At 37.3% G+C, this 24068-nt stretch overlaps 1 long non-coding RNA gene across 1 annotated transcript in view; it reads right to left on the minus strand.

Annotated features, from left to right (window-relative positions):
• LOC108697627 overlaps positions 1-22898 on the minus strand; it is a 39803-nt gene extending 16905 nt beyond the window's left edge. The window contains exon 1 of the long non-coding RNA XR_001932460.2: positions 22740-22898. This is a non-coding gene — a long non-coding RNA (uncharacterized LOC108697627). The remainder of the gene's footprint in view (positions 1-22739) is intronic.
• Positions 22899-24068: the final 1170 nt, after the last annotated feature.

Here is a 24068-nt window from a genome sequence, read left to right on the forward strand (position 1 = left end):
AACTGGCCAGTCATCTTTCAGCCTGATGGATGATCTGCCATCAGTATCACTTGTGATTGCACCTTAGGGTTGGTAACAGCTCAGGTACCTCTTTTATAACTTATTTAATAACATATTGAGTACGATGACAGTACAAATGCTAACTATTAATAGTTCCATAATAGAATATACACATTTATCTGGGAGATCACCCTTGTTTTGCAGAGGGTGCCAGGCAAGAAGGGCACAGAATATAACCAACTCCATGATTTGCTGAACTTGCAATGCTGCAGAAGGAAATAATGTGAGGGACATGAAACGTGTTGTTCTTCAGCTTTTCTGACTACATTTCAGAGTACTTTCCTGCTGGGCATCATATTTAGAGAACCATGACTTTCACATCTTTGCTTTTAAGCCTTTTAATGATGCCAGTAGATTATACAAATCTTTCTAGATGTTTTGTTCATAGCTAGAAGAAAAGCTATTATTACAGACTCAGATAGTGTACATGTTACTTATACCAGCAACATACCTACACCTTAAAGGGCTCCAACAATCCAAAAATGTGAAAAGATAGGCCCAGTTATATAGTGCACCTGGCCTGGGGTCTGCCACACTTATGTTATTTTGCAATATACTGTTCTGTGACTAATAAGGGTAGGTTAACCTTTTCCTACCAATGAGCTTTCCGCTGACTGGTCAATTGTTTGCAGACCCTATCTCACATTTTTTATGTATTCTAGATTTAAGCTTGCTCTTTACATGCAAAATACGCTAGTGTTTTTAAAATACATATTACTAATAATAATATTACATCTACATTATTTGTTTTAGAAAGAAAAGTTATGTGCAGTGAGATGAATATGTAATAATATATCCTGGCAAACACCGAACGGTAAATATTATAAACCAATCAGTTACCGAATATATAAGAATCTTTCCAAGATTGTAAACTGCATGAGATTAAAGAAACCAAGACATGCGTTTGCCTATATATTTATAACTTTAACAATCTATTTAGTGAAGGTGAAGAAAAAAGAAGAAAAATACCACTGCATTGTGGGCTGTAGCAAGAGAAACCCCCTGGTGCTCCTGTCATACTTTAAATGTTTCCAACGATAAATGACATTAAAATCAGAAAGAGAAAATATTATAGAAGGCTATGCAGAGATACTGCCCATCTGAAAAAGAAATGCAGCTCTGTGCCCACTGCAGTATGACAGACAGAGGTTAAGCAGTGCTGCTGCAGCCCAAAAGGCTAAAAAATTTTAGGAAGCCGGCATAAAGCATGCATGAGGTCAGACTGCAAGAGAGAGCAGTGCTATTACTTACGTGCAGTCTGTGGGCACAGGCCAGAGAGATAGGCATAAGAGAAGCTGAGTTGCCTTCCAAGCGTTGAAAGTTGAGTGCTGCAGTGCCTTGTCAGAGCAGAATGACATTGTTAAAAGGGATCTCTGGCAGCTTAAACTGCACAGCTCAGCAGCCTCTCCCGGTGTCGCAAGCCGAGCCTGCAGCAGATCTGCATGCTAGCATGTGTTGGGACTTTTAAAGGGGGAAGCCAACCTCCAGTGGGAGGGCAGCAAAGTAAGGGGGAAAAAGATGGCAGGCTTTGTCCTAAAGTCCCCCTACAGTAGATGAAGGGCAAAGGGTGAGAATGACTAGAGAGCATTACCTGCAGGACCATAAAATCAAAAAAAAGGAATATTTATATATTGTTTCAATGAGAAAAATCCATCCTACTGAAAAGGCATTTCAGAATTAAATACTGTATAATTGACCGTCTGTATTGCGATAAACAGAGCATACTCCTTTCGGCAACTAAATGGTTAAGTCGGCTTGGAATACATACCTCTAGCCTAACAGCCATCCTCAGATCAGTGGTCATTCATCTGCCAAAAAGCTACAGCCACATGCCCATTTTACTGGAAACAATATTAGAGAAGGTCAGCGCACAGAAGAGCAGAAACTGCATCAGGCAAGAAAAGCACGCAGGATCGTTTAACGCTTTCCCTGCTGGCTGACATCTAGGCAGCGAGGGTTTCTTCAGATAAGAGTGCAATAGTAGTGCTGCTGCTGCTGACTGCTGCAATATGTTACTAACAGGGAGGGGGATTCACTTGCTAAGCATAATGCCATAGGTACTGCAAATTGCTGAAAATCAAGCTTTTCCAAAGGATGCAGGTCACATGATTTATACTAAATGTGTTTTGTTTTTTCATCTATGTTCCGAAGTGAGCTCAACTTGACATAAATGACAGTCATGCTGATATTTGATGTTTAACCACTACATGACCCTAATCAATTGCCCCAGAGAATGTTGGCATCCAACCACAAAAAAGATCTGCCAACCTATTACATCACCTTTATACAATTCGGTGTTTCTTCTCCGCTAGCAGCTAGAAGAGTTTGTGCGAATATTCTATCCCATATGGAAAGTTACTAAATACTTTTGGCTATACTGACAAAGGTTTTAAGGTATATGATGCTTAGAGGACAAATGCAAATCCAATTGCAGATGCAAAGTCCATCCTACAACTCTCCAAATAAAAATGAACTACAACTCCCAGAATCCTCAGATGACTAGCTGTTGGCTTACAAGGCATGCTCAAAGTTGTAGATATCATGGCAGTGGCGTAACTAGAGTGTGCTGGACAACCCTGCAAAAAAATCTTCAGAGGGGCCCGATGCACTCCGATCCTCATCTTCCCACCCACTTCCCGCCCTCCTCCACTCACTTCCTGCCAAACTCTGCCCACTGCTCACCCAACCCCACCCCTCTTACTCTGCTTCTCCCCGCAGGTAAGAGAACGGCTGGGGGGGGTTCTTGTTAGCTATAGAGAAAGCAGACTACGCAGTCCGGGTCCCCTGTTCCACAGGCCCCATGCGACTGCGGGGCTGCTTCCTCTAAAGTTACGCCACTGATCCATGGAGAAAGGGTGGACACTGAGGGACCTATTTATTAAAGACCGAGTTTCTCTGGTCGAGTTTTTTTGTGAAAAAAATCCAAATCCAAAAATACTCCAACTATTTTCGATTTAATCTAAAAGTCAATGGCAGAGGTCCCTTTAACCATTTGAAGAAGTTTTTTTGCCTTCACCATTTCCGGGTGTTTTGGGGTGTTTGTTGAAAGCTTGATTTTCAAGAATAATTATTGGTAAAATTAAGGTGATTCAGATTTGAAAGCTTGGTTGAATTTCTTTTTAATACAGTGAAAAAGGTTTTAGTAAATAACCCCCCAGATGTTGACGTTTAAAAATCATTTAATCTGGTTGAACACAGAAGTTGAATTCCAAATCTGAAATGGTTAAGATTCTCTCACTGTTCATTCTTTGCCATAACCCTCTATCATGTCATAAACTTTCAGCTCATTGAATTTTATTGACAATGTCAAAGGCAGCACTTCCGGTGTCTGAAAATACTTTATAATCTAGAAGACTGGTGGTGCAGGATAAACAGTTTAAATTTGGCGATCCCCATTCTTTTGGGTTATAAAGTATTTTTGAATACTTTGTTGCCTCGGGGAGAAGTGACCAAAACAATGATTCAATGGAACAAATAATAAAAATAAATATTTTTATTCCCTGCAAAATATTGTCCATCTGGACCTCTAGGACCTGTTATGATTTATCAAGGGTCGAAGTGAAAAAAATCGTATTTTGCGCTATTTTTTATGCACTTCGACTTGGGAATAGTCCAAATTGGATTTGAATGTGAAAAAAATTAGAAAGTTCTATATCGAAATTTATCATGTACTGTCTCTTTAAAAATTCGACTTCGACCATTCGCCATCTAAAACCTGCCGAATTGCTGTTTTAGCCTGTGGGGGACCTCCTAGAACCTATCTGGAGTCAATTGGTGGAATCCAAGATTCTTTTAGAAAAACTTTAAATCGAATTTGATTGAATACGATGTTACTTTGTTTCATACGATTCGAATTCTAACAAAAACAGCCTATTCGCCCGAAAAAAAAAACGTTGATTTTTAATTAAATTTCAGTTGGTCTTTTTTTATTCGAATTTCGAAGTTTTTTTATTCGAAATTCGACCCTTGATAAATCTGCCCCTGAATGTACAGTATTCACATGCATTTACACACATGGATCAGCAGGATTTTTTAAAAAAAATCATAAAAGCATGATTAAAGCTGGGCTGCATCTGTGATGATCATGAATACATTTCTAAGGACACGAAGAGGCAAAAGTGAGTTGCAGTTCAACTGCTTTGAAACAGCAAAAAGTCCTCCATTAATTCTATTTCTTATATGATTAGTTGAATGCATACATTGGCCCCGGGGGACCCCACATTTTAACTTTAACCATATATATATATATATATATATATATATATATATATATATATATATATATATATATATATATATATATATATAAATAATAATTCCAATCACTGGTTAAAAATAGTGTATCATGACATATAGTCATCCACTAATAACATATCGGAAAGTGCTTTAGAAAAACAATAAGGGAAAATTGAATAAAAACACTGGGCACAAACCAATGGTGGACATATATAAATACATGTTATTAGATTGGTAGATTGGAATATATACAAGACAGATATTTTATTCTAATATTTCTAAGCAAACTCTGTGTTTGAGTTACGCCACGACTTTGGTGGCTGAGAAAATATTTGCAAAACAGCTTTGCAAACAGCAAATTGAAATTACGGTCAACCATAATTTCGCGCACAGCAACCTGACACAGTGGCCACACTCTCGCAAACACCGGTCTTATTTGCGAACCATTTGAGAATATTTGTGCGCAATGGGAATTCACAAAAAATGGAAAGAAGGGCAGAGCAGTGGAATATTTTAGTGTTCAAGAAAAAACATGGGAAATACAACCATCTGCAAATAAATATGCGGTGCACAACTTTATAAATGACCCCCAGTGTTTGAATATACTGTATGGCCAGGGGCAGTTCCAACATGCAGTGCTGCAATCCATTGGTCTTTCTAGATAGAAAATTTCCTCTGCCAATGACCCTTCTGAGCCGGCAGATGGCGCATCAGCTGAGGTGGAAGTGGCACCAGTTCCCTCTCATTTCATATGGGCCAGAGTCATCTGTTTACTAATTACTTACAGCCTTGGTCAATCTATCAGTTCCACAATTACTAAATTATACCGTAAAATCCTCTGCCTGCAAAATTTAACAGAAAAACGTACAGCAAAAAAGCAAACGATGCTCTTCAGTGGATTTGTGGAAATCCGCTGAAGTGTAATGAATGTAAATTGTCCAAATACAGTAAATTTGCGTAGACACCAGCAAAGGTAAATCTGCGTAAGAGCCAGCAATTTTTCTACCATTGCAGCTTTACTTAATTTATTACTATAAAGTGATACAGTAAATAAGTTTATTTAATTTATTTTGGTCCCATATAACTTTGACCTATATGCTGTCCTGAAAAGTTTTTATTTTGCCTTATGGTAGAAATACCCCTAACTATATGACAATACTTTCAGGTCACACACAGCCTCTGTTCCTTTAGTTTTATGCCAACACATACATCCAGAGCACATTCACATACAGTTGAAGAGTCAATAACTAATTTGGGTATAAAATGCAGTAAAGAACACCATTGTCCATTGTCCCTATTAAGTTCTGCATGATATACCCTAACTAGAAAATAGAAGGAAATGGGGGTGTGACTGGTTGTAACTGGGCATGACCTGGGTGGGACCTGGGTGGGTAGGGGGTGTGGTATAAAATGTATCAATTTTAAAATCAGGAATTTCTGGAGATACAGGTATGGCCTATATTACCTGGAAACCTGTTAACCAAAAAGAGGCGTTCTGTTTAAATAGACAATTTAGAGTGTTTAAAGGGGTCGTTCACCTTTAAGTTAACTTTTATTATGTTATAGGACGGCCAATTCTAAGCAACTTTTCAATTGGTTTTCATTATTAATTTTTTTATAGCTTTATATTTATTTGTCTTTTTCTTCCGATTCTTTGCAGCTTTCAAATGGGCGTCGCTGTCCCCTTCTAAAAAACGTATGCTCTGTAAGGCTACAAATGTATTGTTATTGTTACTTTTTATTGCTGATCCTTCTATTCGGGTAATCATAAATAGAAAATTGCCATTTTAAAAAATAAGGGTTGCATCCTGGGATCGTACGATTCACTGTGCACGAAAAAAAACCCATACATGTTAGGTCACATGAGCCAATTAACAGACAGAGTTCTGTCTTTTGCTTCAATACTTCTTCCTGTTACAGTTAGAGCTGCAGTATTTCTGGTCAGGTGATCTCTGAGGCAGCACACAGACCATCACAAAATGGTGGCTAAAGGCAAGAGATGTAAAAGGCCAATATTTACTTAAATATATAGACCAGTTTGTTAAGATAATTGCAAATTATCTCAGAATATCACTCTCTACATCATACTAAAAGTTATCTCAAAGGTGAACAACCCCTGATTGGTTTTTTCCTCTAGTTGCCCTGAAATGGTTGCTGATGTTGCTTATTGGCACTATTTGTTAAAGGTACTTGTGGCTAAACACACTCACTGGCATAACTATCAGGGGTGGATGGGAGGTGACTGAACATGAGCCCACCAGTCATGTGGGTAGTTCTTTGGGAGAGGTAATAGGGCAGGGGACATCATACACACTCTTGTGCGCAGTTCAGGTCTATTAGTGCCTATTGGATATTGATGTAAAAATTGCAGTTTTGTAAATATGAGCCTTAGATAAACTTGTTTTCCTGGGGGATGTGGGGACTGGTTTGTGAAAAATTTTATATAGTACAATGCCATGTAGTACTTTCCAGAGAAATAGTTTCATGTAGTGGCGTAACTATATATCACTGGGCCCCACAGCAAATTGTTTCTTAGGCCCCCAAAATGTGTTGTTTTACCAATATTTATTGAATTTGATTTATTTGAAATTGTATATGAATGAAGGACTCATGGGGCCCTTATACCTCTTGGGCCCCCCTGCAGCATCAGGGTCTGCTTCCTCTGTAGTTACGCCCCTGGTTTCATGAAAAAAATGTTAACAGCGTGCAATGCAAATTCAGTTTAAAAACACATCAGTTAATAGTGCTGCTCCAGCAGAATTCTGCACTGAAATCCATTTCTCAAAAGAGCAAACAGATTTTTATATTCAATTTTGAAATCTGATAGGGGGCTAGGCATTTTGTCAATTTCCCAGCTGCCCCAGGTCATGTGACTTGTGCCTGCACTTTAGGAGAGAAATGCTTTCTGGCAGGCTGCTGTTTTTCCTTCTCAATGTAACTGAAGGAGTCTCAGTGGGACATGGGTTTTTACTATTGGGTGCTGTTCTTAGATCTGCCAGGCAGCTGTTATCTTGTGTTAGGGAGCTGTTATCTGGTTACCTTCCCAGTGTTCTGTTCTTAGGCTGCTGGGGGGGAAAAGGGAGGGGGGTGATATCACTCAAACTTGCAGTACAGCAGTAAAGAGTGATTGAAGTTTATCAGAGCACAAATCACATGACTTGGGGCAGCTGGGAATTTGACAATATGTCTAGCCCCATGTCAGATTTCAAAACTGAATATAAAAAAATCTGTTTGCTCTTTTGAGAAATGGATTTCAGTGCAGAATTCTGCTGAAGCAGCACTATTAACTGATTCATTTTGAAATTTTTTTTTTTAATTTACATGCAGTGTTACTTTAAATAACCAAAGTACAATCACAGTTAAAAAGAAAATTTACACACTTTTACCAAATACATGGGGTTTGTTACCTGAACTGATCATTCTGGAGGAGATTTATCAAGATTAGAACTGGAATTTTTGCTACAGTTCCAATTTATTTGCAGAAAAACTTGAAAAATATAAAATGTAAAAAATTGTCATGTAAGCTGTTGCGGTCATGTAGAAGTCCTAGGCAAAATGCAAGATATTTTTTAAATTCAAGTTTTCAAGTTTTATTTTGAGTTTATAAACTACAAATTTGAGTTTATTTTTAGCCTAAGAACTCAAAAAGTTATGTTCACGCTTGTATTCAATCAAGTTTTTTACATTGAGATTTTTTCATAAGCAAACATTCAAGTTTTTTTTAAATTCTGAGTTTATTTGAAGTAGAAATAAACTCTAAATTTAACAAATTTTTTTTTTTAATTCAAATTTTGATAAATAAGCCTCTGTTTTTATGATTCACACATACTTTTGCTATATAACAATTTGTGATTATCTGATTGACTTTGCTTAGAGGTAATAATCCAGTGGCCTGTACACAGTGTACCTGTACTGAACCAATAGGTGCATACGGTGGTGCAAATACTTTATTGAATGGCATTCTGCATGGTTTTGCACCAATATTTGCGCCCATCTCTGCCCTAATGATTTACTCAGAATCTGGCTGGACTGCACTCCAGTACTGTACTGACATTTATCATAAATATTTAGAGACCTTTCAGCAGAAAACATATGTATGGTTGTGTAAGCAGTCTTTTTTTCTATATAAGAATAAGATTTTCCTACTTCTTACACAGTAGAAAAAATAAATTCATCTTCTAACGAGTCAACAATATTCATACCACAGATATTAAATATAGGGATATGTGGTTTGTCTGCTATTTCAAAAAGAGACCCTTGTATTAAACAGCTGACAGCCTTGTCCTCAGTTAACCTTAGGGTCTCTGCATTTGGAGAAGCTTTTGTGCTGAAGGGAACCTCTAGTAGGGCAAATCTAAATTACCTGCCCTTACAAACATGCTCTAACCTCAGCAACACATGTTCCATCAAAATTCCATAAGAAACATATCACTGGGTTTTATTTATGGTACTGTAAATCAGATCTTTGAGTCCAATGAATTTCCAGCTTTTCTATTGAATAGTGTTCAAGCACTGAAGCACAACATAAGCATAATATATATAATAAATATAAAATAATCTAACCTGTTATCTAGAATGCTCAAGACCTTTTTCTGGATAACAGATCCTTCTGTAATTTGGATATTCATATATATAGGGGGTTATTTATTAAGCTCCGAATTTTTCTGCTCAGACTTTTAGAGGGGAAAATACAATTTCTTCGGAGAAAAAAACCCTCCATTTTTTCGGGATTTATTAAAGTCTGATGGTGTTAAAAGTCAGATGAAAAAAGTACTCCAACTCAGAGCTGCTGAGAACATGTGAAAGTCAATGGCAGTTGTACGGTTAACAATCGGAAGATTTTCTGAGTTGCACGGGGTTTCCGAAAAAATCTTAGCTTTTTGGTGATTTTACAAAAAATCATAGATTTTGAGCACAAAATCCGAAAAAGTATGATTACATTTCTTTACGGTTTTATCATGACTTTTTCCACATAAGAAAAATCATTTAAACATTAAATCCATCCAATAGGCTGGTTTTGCTTCCAGTAAGGAATAATTATATCTTAGTCTGGATCAAGTACAAAGTAATGTTTATTACAGAGAAAAAGAAAAAAAAGGTTTGGATTATTTGGATAAAATTGAGTCTATGGGAGATGGAGCTTTCTGCATAGTGGGTTTCCGGATAATGGATCCCATACCTGTACTTCAAACACTGAAATATTTAAAAAAAACATTCCAAAAAACACAGTTTTTAAAACACCAATATTGTTCTATGTAAATCAGTTTGTTTCAAAGGTAAGAACAACAAAATACCAAGCATGATTTGAGCACGTGGATAGCAGAAACCAAAACAAGAGGCAAGTTGCAACTTTGGCCTAATATTTTTACACCAAGGGGCCGATTCACTAAGCTCGAGTGAAGGATTCGAATTAAAAAAATTCGAATTTCGAAGTATTTTTTGGGTACTTCGACCATCGAATTGGTTAAATTCGTTCGAATTCGAACGAAATCGAACGATTCGAACGAAAAATCGTTCGACTATTCGACCATTCGATAGTCGAAGTACTTTCCCTTTAAAAAAAACTTGGACCCCCTACTTCGGCAGCTAAAAGCTACCGAAGTCAATGTTAGCCTATGGGGAAGGTCCCCATAGGCTTGCTAACCTTTTTTTGATCGAAGGATTTTCCTTCGATCGTTGGATTAAAATCGTTCGAATCGTTCGATTCGAACGATTTAATCGTTCGATCGAACGAAAAATCCTTCGATCGATCGAACGTAGGATTAGCGCTAAATCGTTCGACTTCGATATTCGAAGTCGAACGATTTTAGTTCCCAGTCGAATATCGAGGGTTAATTAACCCTCGATATTCGACTATTGATGAATCGGCCCCCAAGTGGCACATTTACTAATGGTCGAATATCGAGGGTTAATTAACCCTCGATATTCGACCCTCGAAGTTAAATCCTTTGACTTCGAATATCAAAGTCGAAGGATTTAGCGCTATTCGTTCAATCGTACGACCGAAGGAATAATCGTTCGATCGAACAATTAAATCCTTCGAATCGAACAATTCGAAGGATTTTAATCCATCGATCGAATGAAATTCCTTCGATCAGAAATTGGCTTGAAAGCCTATGGGGACCTTCCCCATAGGCTAACATTGATGCTCGGTCTTATGTGGCGAAGTAGGAGGTTGAAGTTTTTTTTAAAGAGACAGTACTTCGACTATTGAATGGTCGAATAGTCGAACGATTTTTAGTTCGAATCGCTTGATTAGAAAGTCGTAGTCGAAAGTCGAAGTAGCCAAAAAAATTCAAAATATTTTTTATTCTATTCCTTCACTTGAGCTAAGTAAATGTGCTAAATAAGTCTATAAAGGCAGAATTCCAACAGTGTATACACTGAAATTTGTCTATTTTTCACCCTGCCTTGTATAAATAAATAGGGACAATGGCATGTGCCCAAATTAAAATAGCAAAAGGCGGCTATGTGTCTGCTTTGTCTATTTCTCTCTTAATAGCTGCAAATGAATATTATATTAGGCAATAAAGCCTGTTTATGTGTGGTCTTTATCTTCCTTTAATTTTCCCTAAATTAACAGCAAGATATTTGCAGCGGTGTAAAGTTAGATGTAAATGTAATTACTAATGAAGTCATGATCTCTCTAGACATTTATATTTTTTGAACCACTAGTCCTGAATCCTGAAACAATGTAGCAGAAGCCAGCTGATTAGCCGGCATGTAGGAAAACCCATGTCTCCTACTCTGTTTTAAGAATCAGAAAAACAAAAAGGGATAAACAAATAATTTATTAAATTTCAAAGTAATTTACAAATACCTTTAAAATCATTGTGGGGCAGATTTATGAAGGGTCGAGTGAGTTTTTTTTTTTTTTACCTCAAATGAACTCGAATGACCTTGAAACTCGAATGGTATCTTATTTAAGAAAAAACGGTAATGTCTACAATTCAAACAAATATTACCAACTAGAAACCTTGAATCAAATTCAAATTTGAATCAAGTTTTTCTCTCTATGAATCTCAAATTCGAATTTTGATTTTCCCCAACTTGATTTTCCCCAACTTGTGAGTTTTGACTAAAACTTGAAACTTGAAAATTCGAATTTACCAATTGAATACGCAATAAATATGCCCCTGTATATCTAAAAGTTGCTTAGAATGACACAGGGAGGCACATTTATCAAGGGTCGAATTTCGAATTCATGTGAGTTTTTTAAAACTCCCATAAACTCCCATTAATTTCGGATTTCAACTAATCGAAATGTATTAATAAAATATATATATATTTTTTTTTTTTATTGTATGTCATTTGTATGTTCAATATTTACATCCAATTATTATAGTGCTGCATTATTTGTTGGCTGTTTATAAATATGTGATGATAACAATAATAATACAGGTATAGGATTCATTATCTGGAAACCAGTTATCCAGAAAGCTCAGAATTATGTGTTGGCCATCTCACTTAGGGGTATATTTGTTAAAGGGATACTGTCATGGGAAAAAAAAAATTCAAAATGAATCAGTTAATAGTGCTGCTCCAGCAGAATTCTGCACTGAAATCCATTTCTCAAAAGAGCAAACAGATTTTTTTATATTCAATTTTGAAATCTGACATGGGGCTAGACATATTCTCAATTTCCCAGCTTCCCCTGGTAATTTTTTTCCCATGATAGTATCCCTTTAAAGAGTGAAGTTAGAGATGAAATTCCGCCACTCTCCATTCATTTCTATGGCACTTTTAAAGGCATATTTATCAAAGGGAGAACTTTCACCCATTGATAAATACTCTTTTAAAAATCCCATAGAAATTAATTAGATTAATCCTAACTAAGATACAATTCATCCTTATTGGGCCCAAAACAATCCTGTTGAGTTTATTTAAGTATGGACATCCAAATTACAGAAATATCCCTTATCTGGAAACCCCCAGGTCCCGAACATTCTGGATAACAGGTCCCATACCTGTAATAATTTTTTTTATAAATGCAGGCCCCAAAAGGTTTCACCAGAGGAAATTCTACAGACATATTGGAACAGGAAATTAAAAAAACAAAATCTAGCTAATGGAAAACCACAGGGACGTATAGGACACATGCTGAACATTACTATTCTTAGTCCTATACTGTATATGTGTACTGTCATCATTCAGCAACATTCTCCAGGGCCAGCCACCACCCAAAGATTTTTGCACAATAAAAAATACTCCTCCCCAAATAAAACCCAACTCTTCCAGAAACATTCCTCCCAAACTACCAGCTAAATCAAGAGTTTCAATTGTTCACAACAGTGTTAGCTAACCACTTACAACTAATACTTGACAAAATGTTGGACCCAGCCCAGACTGGTTTTATTATGACCAGGAATTCCACAATTAACATCAGATAAGCAACAGCAGCATAGTTGGCACCCAGTGTCGGCAACAGACAAGTTATTTACTCAAATCATACACGCAAAAAGGCTAATTCTATTTGTTGTTCCTTGGCCACAATTTCTTATCTGATCATCTATATATTGCTCCATGTGAATGCTCCTGCAGTTGCATCTTAACTGCACCCTGCAGCTTCCAAAAGCCACTTGAAAAAGGACTACTGGGGCCATTCTATGATAACACTCATTATTGTGTCAAATTGCTCTATATTTATTTTTGGACTTTTGTCTGAACCACAATGCCATGCTTCAGCTTTTACTCAAACATCTATGTATTAAGTTCCCTTTAAAAAAGCAATATAACATGTTGTCTTATGCTGGCACAAGGCATATACCTGTAGGTCCTTGCACAATGGGTTTTTAAAATGTACAGGATGGAATACTAGCCAACTGATCAGGTTGAGACTAGCCGAGGACCAGAAAACTACCCTAGGCTGGGTCCACTGCTGCCCGCTACCTTCCACCAGCCTTTTTGACCAGATGTGCTGCATTTTGATGTGGTATATGACAATGAAGGGGGGGGGTTGTTCTCAGCTTGTGGGGAGGAGTTGGCAGCTGGAGAAGCACATGAGTTAAGGTTCTCCTGTAGGTCCCAGGTACATCACTATAACTAAATACTTCAGTTGGTGTTTATCTAAAACTAGCCATACACCTTCAGATTTTATTTAGTTGTTCTACAACAAATGTTTGGATACCAATTTGTATGTTTTAATGCAACAATCTAAATCTAAAATTGAGATTGTAGTATTAAAATAACTCTGATGTATTGGCCGTTAATAATTGCCAAACAACAATCATACGAAAGTCATGTCCCAGAAATACATTGTAGGTCACCCATGGATATTGTCAGATAGGCAATACATGGAGAAATATAATTGATATCCAAGAGAAATTTTCGAACCTGTCCGATCGACTAAACGACACATAGTAAGAATTTTGTCTGGGCAATAATTTAATTTAAAAAAAATCTGAAAAATCATACAAAACTTTTTTCGATTATATCGGTGCCATCTTTAGAATTACCAGTTGACCTGGAACTGCAAGTAAAATGTGGCTTTGGCCAGTGTTGGACTGGGACACCAGGGGCCCACCAAAAAACCTTAGACCAGGGGCTCACAAAAAGTTTTTAGACCAGGGGCCCACTCTCAGTACTATTTTCTTCCTGTCCTCACTCAACCTCTATTCACCTAGTCTCTTTTCTTTACATACTATAATCTATTATTTCACCTATTTAGCCACTTTGTTCTCATAGAAATAGGGAATGGCCATGAAATAAGCCAAAAGTTTAGCAGCCTGAGGGCCCACTGACACCTGGGCCCACCGGTAGTTTTTCTTGTATCCCAGTGGGCCAGTCCGACACTGGCTTTGGCTCATGCGTGGCTACCATCAATCTTCATCTCAATATTTGGACAGCACTGTAATAAATGTAGGCACTTTATATATAAACTATAATTATAATAATTGAAGAGGTGGAGTTTTGGGTGGATCAGAGCATAGCTGGGAACATTAACTTATCAGGGTGCCACCATGTTTTAAACTGGGAGTATTGCAAGCTGTGCATGGATGGTGTGTGTGTGTGGATACTCCACAAAACCCTATTCATTACTGGGTACTCTATTCATCCGTAAAATAATATTTGACATTGAGTGGCAAACTGAGTCAGAATTGCTGTAAGGAAAATTTGCAATCGTTTTACAATTAACCCTAATAGATTGTAATGTACACTGCATGGAAATGTCACCCAAGGAATTTCCAGAAGCAGCATTAGATTTTTACATTAGCACAGACAGGTTCCTACACATTCACAATGATAACAATACAAAAGCACAAAGGTCAGTAATTTACATATAAATTCAGTGTATTTGTAATATAGAAAAGTAAATAATAAAAATCTCAAATCTAAGCTGTAAAAAGAATTTTAAAAGACAATAATTATCTTGCATAAAGAACAAGTAAGGATATACAGTATAAAAAGATATCAATAAAGGTCCATGAAGTGGACTGAAATGCTGACAGCTGCTAAGCAAAAGAAAAGTGATTATATAAGTTCTTGGAGTATGTAATTATACTGTGAGTGTATGTGCAGTTATAATTCACAGAAGCCATGAATATCCTGTAAATAATATCCTTTTAAATGACTCAGTGATGTTATAAATGGAGCTTAGTGATATCATTTTTGTCACATGACTCATAAAAACTTGTGTATTATAATAAATAGTACCACTTAATAAATATTATAATAAAAAGTACCACTTGTTGGAATATATGAGGATATTAGAAGTAACCTCGGAGTTATATGACTTATAAAAAAAGCAGTAGGGGGTACAATATCCACTACAGGTATGGGACCTGTTATCTTGTTAGTTTTCTTGTATGGTATACCTTTTTGATAATAACATACCATTGAGTTGAATGTAACATATTTTCTTCATCTGCATAATATTTGCTGATTTTATTTGTTTAATGTGAAAATCAAATCAAATATTTAAATAATCAGAATAATTGGGAATCTTTGTATAATTTGGATCTCCATACCTAGTCCACTAAAAGATGATTCAAACATAAATAAACCCAATAGGATTGTTTTGTGTCTAATAAAGATAAATAGCTGGGATCGGGCACAAGGAACTGTTTTATTATTATAGAGAAAAAGGAATAATTCTTAAAAATTGTCTTTATTAATAACAGAGTCTATGGGAGATGGCCATCCTGGAATTCTGAGCTTTAGGTTTCTGGATAAAGCATCCCATGTGTGGGGACCTATGCCTGACCACTTGGGAGTTATAAATGGTACAAGAGGACAGGGTAGGCGGCAGACAATGATAAGTCTGTTATCTAGACAATAGGACAGAGCAGGTGGCACAATCCCAGTGTGGCCTTTTGGTAAGTTAGTGGATATCCGCTAAAAAAAATATTGTTATAGGACTGCCAATGTAAAAGGGGTGAAAGGATAAAGGCACTTTTGTCCAAAAAATTCTATATCTATCTATATAAATTCTATATTCTTCTGTGCTCAGTGAGTTAAGAGATGTTGGTGGCCTTCTTGTGTGTGCTGTCCCTTTGTCTTAGCACCCAAGCACAGAAAATACAAGGGCATAGACAGAGGGTAAATTTGGAGTTTCAGAAGGCTAGTAATAGCAATGTTGTTTGTTTTATAGTATCCATTAGTGAATGGTGTTGTGTGTCTTGCCCCAGAATACAACACATGGTAGATTATTAATTGAATTATATAAATCCTACCTTGATGTGGTGGGCACCTGTTAAAATCAATACAATCCCATCTTGTCATCCAATTCAAGGCCTGCTTGGTGTATAATAATCCTCCAAAAACCATGAATGAATAAATGCACTGCCAGCTTTTTATACAGCAGAATAGTGGGGGGTATTGAAGGTGGTGGCGTCGACAATGTGGAAGGGCTCTGGACACAGAATTTTTATGACACAGTAGATTTAACTTTTCATGACACAGTCACAATGGAGCTAGATTCCCAAGCATACCTCTCCAGTGCAACGTATGCCATTCTGTGCATGCACGTTCTCTGTCACAGGCTGGAGAAGAGATTGCTCCAAATTTATGAAAATATAGTGGAGTTTTTGTTATTGCTACTTTGCATTACTCATCTGTTTATTCAGACCCTCTTTTATTCATATTTCAGTCTTTTATTTAAATTAGTACATGATTGTTAGGGTAATTTGGACCTTGGCAATCAGACTGCTGAAACTGCAAACTGGAAAGCTGCTGAATAAGAAGCAAAATAACCCAAAAAACACAAATAATAAAAAATTAAAACCAATTACAAATTGTGTTAGAATATCAATCTCTATATCATACTTAGGGGCACATTTACTTAGCTCGAGTGAAGGATTAGAATAAAAGATACTTCGAATTTCGACGTTTTTTTGGTTACTTTGACCATCGAATTGGCTACTTCGACCTTCGACTACGACTTTGAATCGAACGATTCGAACTAAAAATCGTTCGACTATTCGACCATTCGATAGTCGAAGTACTGTCTCTTTAAAAAAAACCTTGACCACCTACTTTGTCACCTAAAACCTACAGAGCATCAATGTTAGCCTATGGGGAAGTTCGCCATAGGCTTTCCTAGCTTTTTTTGATCGAAGGAAAATCGTTTGATTAAAATCCTTCGATTCGTTCGAACGATTTTTCCTTCGATCGAAGGAAATGCGGTAAATCCTTCGACTTCGAGATTCGAAGTCGAAGGATTTTACTTCAACGGTCGAATATCGAGGGTTAATTAACCCTCGATATTCGACCAATAGTAAATGTGCCCCTAAAAGTTACTTTCAAGGTAATGGTTTCAAGGTGATCAGGGATCTGTGATCTTAGCAACTGCATAGCAGCTCAAATGCTAAACCAGAAAGAAAGAGAGTTATATAACTAAGATTAAAAAAAAAGTGTGTGTATGCCCTACATTTGAAAATATAAATGGCCCCAGACTGGACCTTGGAAAGGCATTTGCTTAATGCAGCCAAATTCCCTATTCCACTAAATAGAAAACAGCCACCCCTCCCCTACCTAGTCAATGGTTGCGTAAGGTAAAGAAATTGTGAGATTTAAAGAACTTTCTGCTAATACAGCTAGATAGAAGATTTCAGGGATACTTGGCTTAGATGGTTCCTTTTTAGCAAAGCAGATGAATATAAAATTACCTTAGGTCGCTGAGACTTCAAACATAATTGGTGATTCTTTTATGACTAATCAATCATTACCTTTGTAGATATACAAGGGCCACACAGAAAAATACTTGATATAGACTGACTGGGCTTATTACGCATACAATTTGGTACTTTACTTATATAGCATTACTGTTGTGTTGCTTAATCTTGTATTTGATACCACATTTGTAATTTCTGATACTAAATTCTTGCTGTGTTAAAGGAGAAGGAAATGCTTCTTACACTTGGGGGTGCCAAATGTTAGGCACTCCCAAGTGATTGAAACCCAGGGCCGGTGCTCCTCTCCGCAGTATACTGCACCGGCCCTGGGTTATACCAGTGAGCACCACAGAGCAATCCTCTTTCGGCATCTTCTTTCTTTAAATTTCCCGGGGGAAACGCATGTGCAGTTGAACGAAAACGTGACTTTTTAGTTACATTTTGGCTTTTTGTTCTACTAAGTATGCGCAGCCGTGCAAAGAAAAGAGGAAGACGGAAAAGGATCACTCCGTGGTGCTCACTGGTATAACCCCAGGTCGGTGCAGTTTTCTGCTGACAGGAGCACCGGCCCGGGGTTTCAGGTAAGTCAATACAATCAGTTGGGGGTGCCTAACATTTGGCACCCCCCGAGTGTACGATGCCTTTCCTTTAATAGAGGTGTGTATTTCCCCCCTCCTTCCCTCCCCTTTTCTTCTCTCTATACTCACTCCTAATTTGACTAAAACTATTCAATAAAAATCCATGATAAACAAAATAAATATAAATGGCTGGGTGTTTAAATAATGAAAGTATGCAAAAGTTCAAAAAGGTGCAGCACTCAACAGGGCTTCGTAATATATAAAGAGCGATTTATTTAATGACAACCCAAAGTTTTGCTCACTAACTGACCTTTGTCAAGGGAAACCAAAACAAACTATGTTTGTATATATACATATAACATCAAAACAGGGATCCGCATGTCACAGGTCTTATAGTGGAAAAAAGCAAAGTTGATATTTTTCAGTCTCCAAATAAAAACTTTGCTGTTTTCCACTTTAATACCTGTGACGTGCAGATTCCTGCTTCAGCGTTTATTACTCTTCATTGATGAACTGCACCCAGGTGAGTGTCAGCACCTTTATATGCTTTATTTATATATATATAACTTCCAGGTGAGTATCCGCACTCCGAAATCAATCTTAATGAAGGCAGGGGTGCACGTTAAATCTTGTATACACCAATGTTTTATAGACCAGCACTCCCTTTGATGTAAAACAAATAATCTTTTATTGCATCATTATCCAACGTTTCGGTCCCTATTTTTAATCCTTGAAAAAGGGACCGTTGGATAATGATGCAATAAAAGATTATTTGTTTTACATCAAAGGGAGTGCTGGTCTATAAAACATTGGTATATATATATATATATATATATATATATATATATATATATATATATATATATATATATATATAAATATATACATATTTATAATATAATGCGATGAACGTCAACTACATACAATTTTAATAAGAATACATCGGTGGTTATTGTGGCCTTTAGTTGTTTATAGACAAGATACAGTAAGAAGGACAAATGAATCGTGCTTGAGGTGACGCAGGACACAGGACAGTGCTGTGATCAGAATTCCTTGTGCTGTTTCTTCCACTCACTCTTTTGTAAATTAATGTATATAATGGGTTGTATTTATCAGCATTAGGATAGCTACTGCAATGATCATACTGTTATTTGGATTTGTGAGGGTGCAGCTATTGGAAAAAAAAGGAATGGTGCAATACTGTGGGGAACAATGCAGTAAAGTAATGCAATGCACTGACAGATCTATTTGCAAGATCCCTCACGTGATCTTGTAACTGCAGATGCACTGCAATAAGCATAATGTGATGTTATAAGAGTACAGATACTGCAATATGTTATGAGGCTGAGAGAGTGTCATGCTTTATAATAATGCGAAGGCAGGACAAGTGCAATAAGAATATAGTGCACCTGATTTAGGGTACAATAGAGTAGTACAATACAGTAAGGGTATGGCCACACAGCAGAGGTCAGTATCTGCCCTGACCTCAGCCTGTGACCGCACACAGTCTAATCGGATTCAAATCAATAGTGCAGGGGCACTGAGAAGATCTGCTTCTCTCAGCCTACAAAAATATACAGGCTGACAACAGCCAGAGCCAACAGCCTGTGTGCCCATAGCCCAAAGGCTAAAGGGTAAAGACAGGCAAATAAGATAAAGTAATGCTGTGAAAGTCAAGTTACCGTAATGCAGTAAAGATTGTGAAATGGTGTGAGGGTAGAAGAACTGGTCCTGAGACAGGTCACCCAAGTGTAATGTGATGCTGTGAGGGTACAACAAATACAATAAAAACACAGAGGTGCTGTGTGAGTTGACCCAGTATAAGAAGAGTGTGATGTTGTGAGGATACTGCTAATGCAGTGAGACTTGTGTGATTCTGTGCAGCATGCCGAGGCAGCATCACATTCTCCGCTCTCAACTCCCCATCCTTCTTTCGCCGGCACGTTTTGCTGCTCTGCAGATCTCGTGAAGGAGAAAGATTTCGCAGTACGACACTCTTAAAGCTGTATTCCCCCCCCCTCTTCTTTTTTTCTGGCACCGCGAGGTGAGCAGACAATTACTTTAAGTATGACTTTGCATAGAGCTTTAATTAGCTCCTAGCACAGTTAAACAGATAAACCACCCAGCGGAAAACGTAATTGATTTGCCACACACAGGCAAAAGCAGATCTAAATGAAAGGCTGCCTACTTGGAAACCTAACCATTTAACTGTATATTTAGTAAAAAAATAAAAAAAGGATAGTGCTGTACTCACATGACATAGATGTGATTTTTTTTATATGACATAAGTGTATACTCGCAGTGTGCACTGATCCATTAAATACACTGATTTCAATATAACAGAGGTTGCACTCAGGGAAAGAATTCCCCTTCAGTTGACCTCAGAGCTTAACCACCCTAGTGCCATGGAAATACTTTGATCGACTTAGAAGCAAGCTATGCATTAATCAACCCCATTGTAGCACAAAGTGTGTTCTGCAAAGGCAGGTGGTATCCCAAATTGAAAATGAAATTATCACCAGTCAGCAAGTGACAGCATTTCCCGCATCCCTTAGGATCGCTTCCTCCTCTGTGAACTCATTGCTCAGCAAAGTATGTATTGATCAATGACAAGCCAAGAAATATATATACACGAGTATAGAGACTCCCGGGAGACCAGGGGCTGGTAATAAAGTGCAAGATACTGATGTTGATCAGATAATATCTTCTAATCCGTATGCACACAAACTATTATGCACAAACTGGAGAAAGGAAATGTAAAAACAATAACCTGTGCTGAAAATATAAAGGATTGTGCGGTTTGTCTAGCGTAGGGTGAAGCAGGACAATGGAATTTCTACAAATTTAGCAGCTCAAATATAGGAATAGGCCTCATTTAAACTGCAGACTATGGGATGCTTTAAAATCAGTCAGACAAATTATGGCACTTGGATATTAATATGCCCATAGCTGTACCAGCATGCAATCCATCCAGTTGATAACAACATTCTTTTCCTGGAAAGGTGCCAATCTTACAAACAACTGGGCTGGTGAAATCACATGGCAAGTGCTAAATCATCTCATTTGGAGCCCCCAAGGATGGCCGGCATTATTCTCCAATATTGAGTCTACAGAAAATGGATAGGTCTGTTATATGGGATCAGGTGCAATCTGCATTAGGAGGTGCAATAGAATGCTGCAAATCACCATTCATCTTCATTATTCTCTATGATGTTTAATAGAAGTATAATTAGTCTCCATTTATATAGTGGCACCATGTGTTAAAGAGATTGTACATCATTTATTTATATATATATTTATAAGTCCCTGCCCCAGTGGAGTTTACTGTCTAAAAATCCTATCTACACACAGATATATGGTCAATTTTATCAGGAACAATTAACCTGCTGGGGGGGGGGGGGCAGGAGGTATAGGGGCCATAAGTTAATGAGCAATTTCAATATCTATCGGTAAAACAGGACAACCTCTGGATAATTTGGGGGCCTTAAAATGTATTTTCTGTGGGGCCCCAGTAAGCCATTGCCCAGTGCCTCACCTGCCATATTTGATTTATTTTATGGACATGCAACTGAAGTATAAGCATCCCTTTTTAGTAAGTAATTGATATACACAGGGAACAGTTGGCAACAATCCCTAACTGTTTTCTGAACTGCCTCCAGCCGGGGCCATACCTACAATGACAATCAGCTAAATTGCCCATCTATATTGTGCAACCGCATAGTTTTCCTGGGATACAATTTCTGCCATGTAAGAACTAGACAGCAAGTCTATAGCATGAGAAGTGCTTTAAAGCACTATAATTAATAGATGGAAATGCTACTAGAAAAAGGTCCCTGTATTAATTGGAAACAGAACCTGTTATTTTATAAGTAAACGCACTGGAGGGCCATAATGCAGTTTTAAGTGTATTTATAAACATTTAAAAGCAGGGGGAAAATAATAATAATAATAATAATAATAATAATAATGGGACTATTCAGGACAAGAACATAAATTAAGGGGGTTATTTACTAAAATCTGAAAGTAACAATTTGACCAAACTCTCATCCACTTTTTTTACCAAATTTATCAATAAATCGACTCGAAAAAAATCTGGTTTGGGAAAAGACTCGATAAAATCGAGTTCCTCTGAAAAAATTGTGTTTTCTTCTTTAAAACTTCAACCAGAAAAAATTGGACTTTAATAAAATAACCCTCTAAATGTTGAACAGCATTTTAAGGGGCATTATAATTGGGGTATTATAATAAAATTAAACAAACTGTCTTGTTGATTGTAAGCTTCTCAGGTTATTATCCACCTTCCCAATATATATATATATATATATATATATATATATATATATATATATATATATATATATATATATATATATGTATATATATATATATATGTATATATATATATATATATATATATATATATATATATATATATATATATATATATATATATATGACTAAAGGAATGGTGCACTCCGTAGACAAAATTAATACCTGGGTGCCAGCATGGGAAATAAGCAGTGAAAAAGGATTGCGGCACTCACAGGGTTGTGAGTGCCGCAATCCTTTTTCACTTTATATATATATATATATATATATATATATATATATATATATATATATATATATATATATATATACATACAGTTCAGAATGAACAGTTGCAGGAACTTCTATGCAGCTCCTGCACAGGCACAGTAGAAAGGCAGCCCGCCTGCAGTCACAGATAATACGTAAAGAGCAATTAATTTACCTGATCAGTGGTCCTCTGCTGCTGCAGCTTCAATCGACTCTACGCGTCTAATCGTGCCGGCCATGGGAAAGCCTGCGCCTCCTTCCCTTCTCAATAGAGACTCATCCCCTGATGCTGCTGCAACAATGCAGAGATGTGGCTGGCTCAGTCCCCTCACCAGACAATACTACAAGCTCAGCGGCAATTCACACTGCCCTCCAGCTACCTCTATGTGGATAAGTTGGAACATGTTCAAAGTTCAGATACTGTGAGGCATTGGGAAACTGTGCAGTGCAGTCCAGACCGTATGTGTGCATTCCCAAACAGAAATATACACTCATTTGTTATACACAAAAACACATATATATATATATATATATTAGCTATATAAATATATTATATATACTATTATGTATAGACTAATTTAAACTGGGGCGGGCAGCCTAGGTACACAGTGCAAAAACAAGCTGACTGAATTGGCCATAACTTCCACCTGAGTGCAGGTACACAGAGCAGAGATCAGCCCAGAAAATGTGAAAGCAAGCATTTTCGGTCTGATCTCTGCACCACTCTGTGTAGCTGTGTTTTATAGGCAGATGAAGAGAAGCAGAGACAATGCTCTGTGTTTAATAATTGGAAATTCAGCTCTTTTAGTTACCAGGAGCAGCTTTTTAGCATCCTGGTAACTTCCAGTGTGCTGCAGGAGTGCCACCATCCATGGATCACAATGGAAAGGAATGTTTTGTGTGGGTTTACTCTAATTGTAGTGGGAGACAGGGAGGTTAGATGGCCAGCGACAAATCTTCTCTACTTCGGGCGACTAATCCCCCCCAAATGCCTTCCAGCCGGCAAGAATACGAATCACCGGTGGGATGGCATATGAATTGCCCAAAGTTTCCTCTTTCTATCCCGCCGGCAATTCGTATTCTTGCAGGCGGGAAGGCATTTGGGGAGGTTAATCGGCGAAATAGAGAAGATTTGTTGCCGGGCTATGTCACACAAGGCTGGTGCATCTACTCCAGTGGGGGTGAGAAACCTATCTGCTTTGTTTGTATCCATGCTTTTGGAGCTGAAACATTTTAACAAATCAAAAGAGAGTAGAGGCCCAGCAGTGAATACGTGTCATGTGGAATGGCCCTTTGATTTAGTGGAATTTGCAATTAACGCTACACACAATAAATAGTTAATCAAGAGTTGTATGTTATTTGCAAATTGCAAACATAGTTTATTATTAAAAAAATTGCAGTTTCAGCAAGGTCCAAATTATCCCAGCAACCATGCACTGATTTAAATGAGACTTGAATATGAATAGAATAGCAAAGAGCCTAAATAGAAAGATCAGTAATAAAA

Source organism: Xenopus laevis, chromosome 7S, assembly GCF_017654675.1.
Source record: "Xenopus laevis strain J_2021 chromosome 7S, Xenopus_laevis_v10.1, whole genome shotgun sequence".
Classification (NCBI taxonomy): Eukaryota; Metazoa; Chordata; class Amphibia; order Anura; family Pipidae; genus Xenopus; species Xenopus laevis.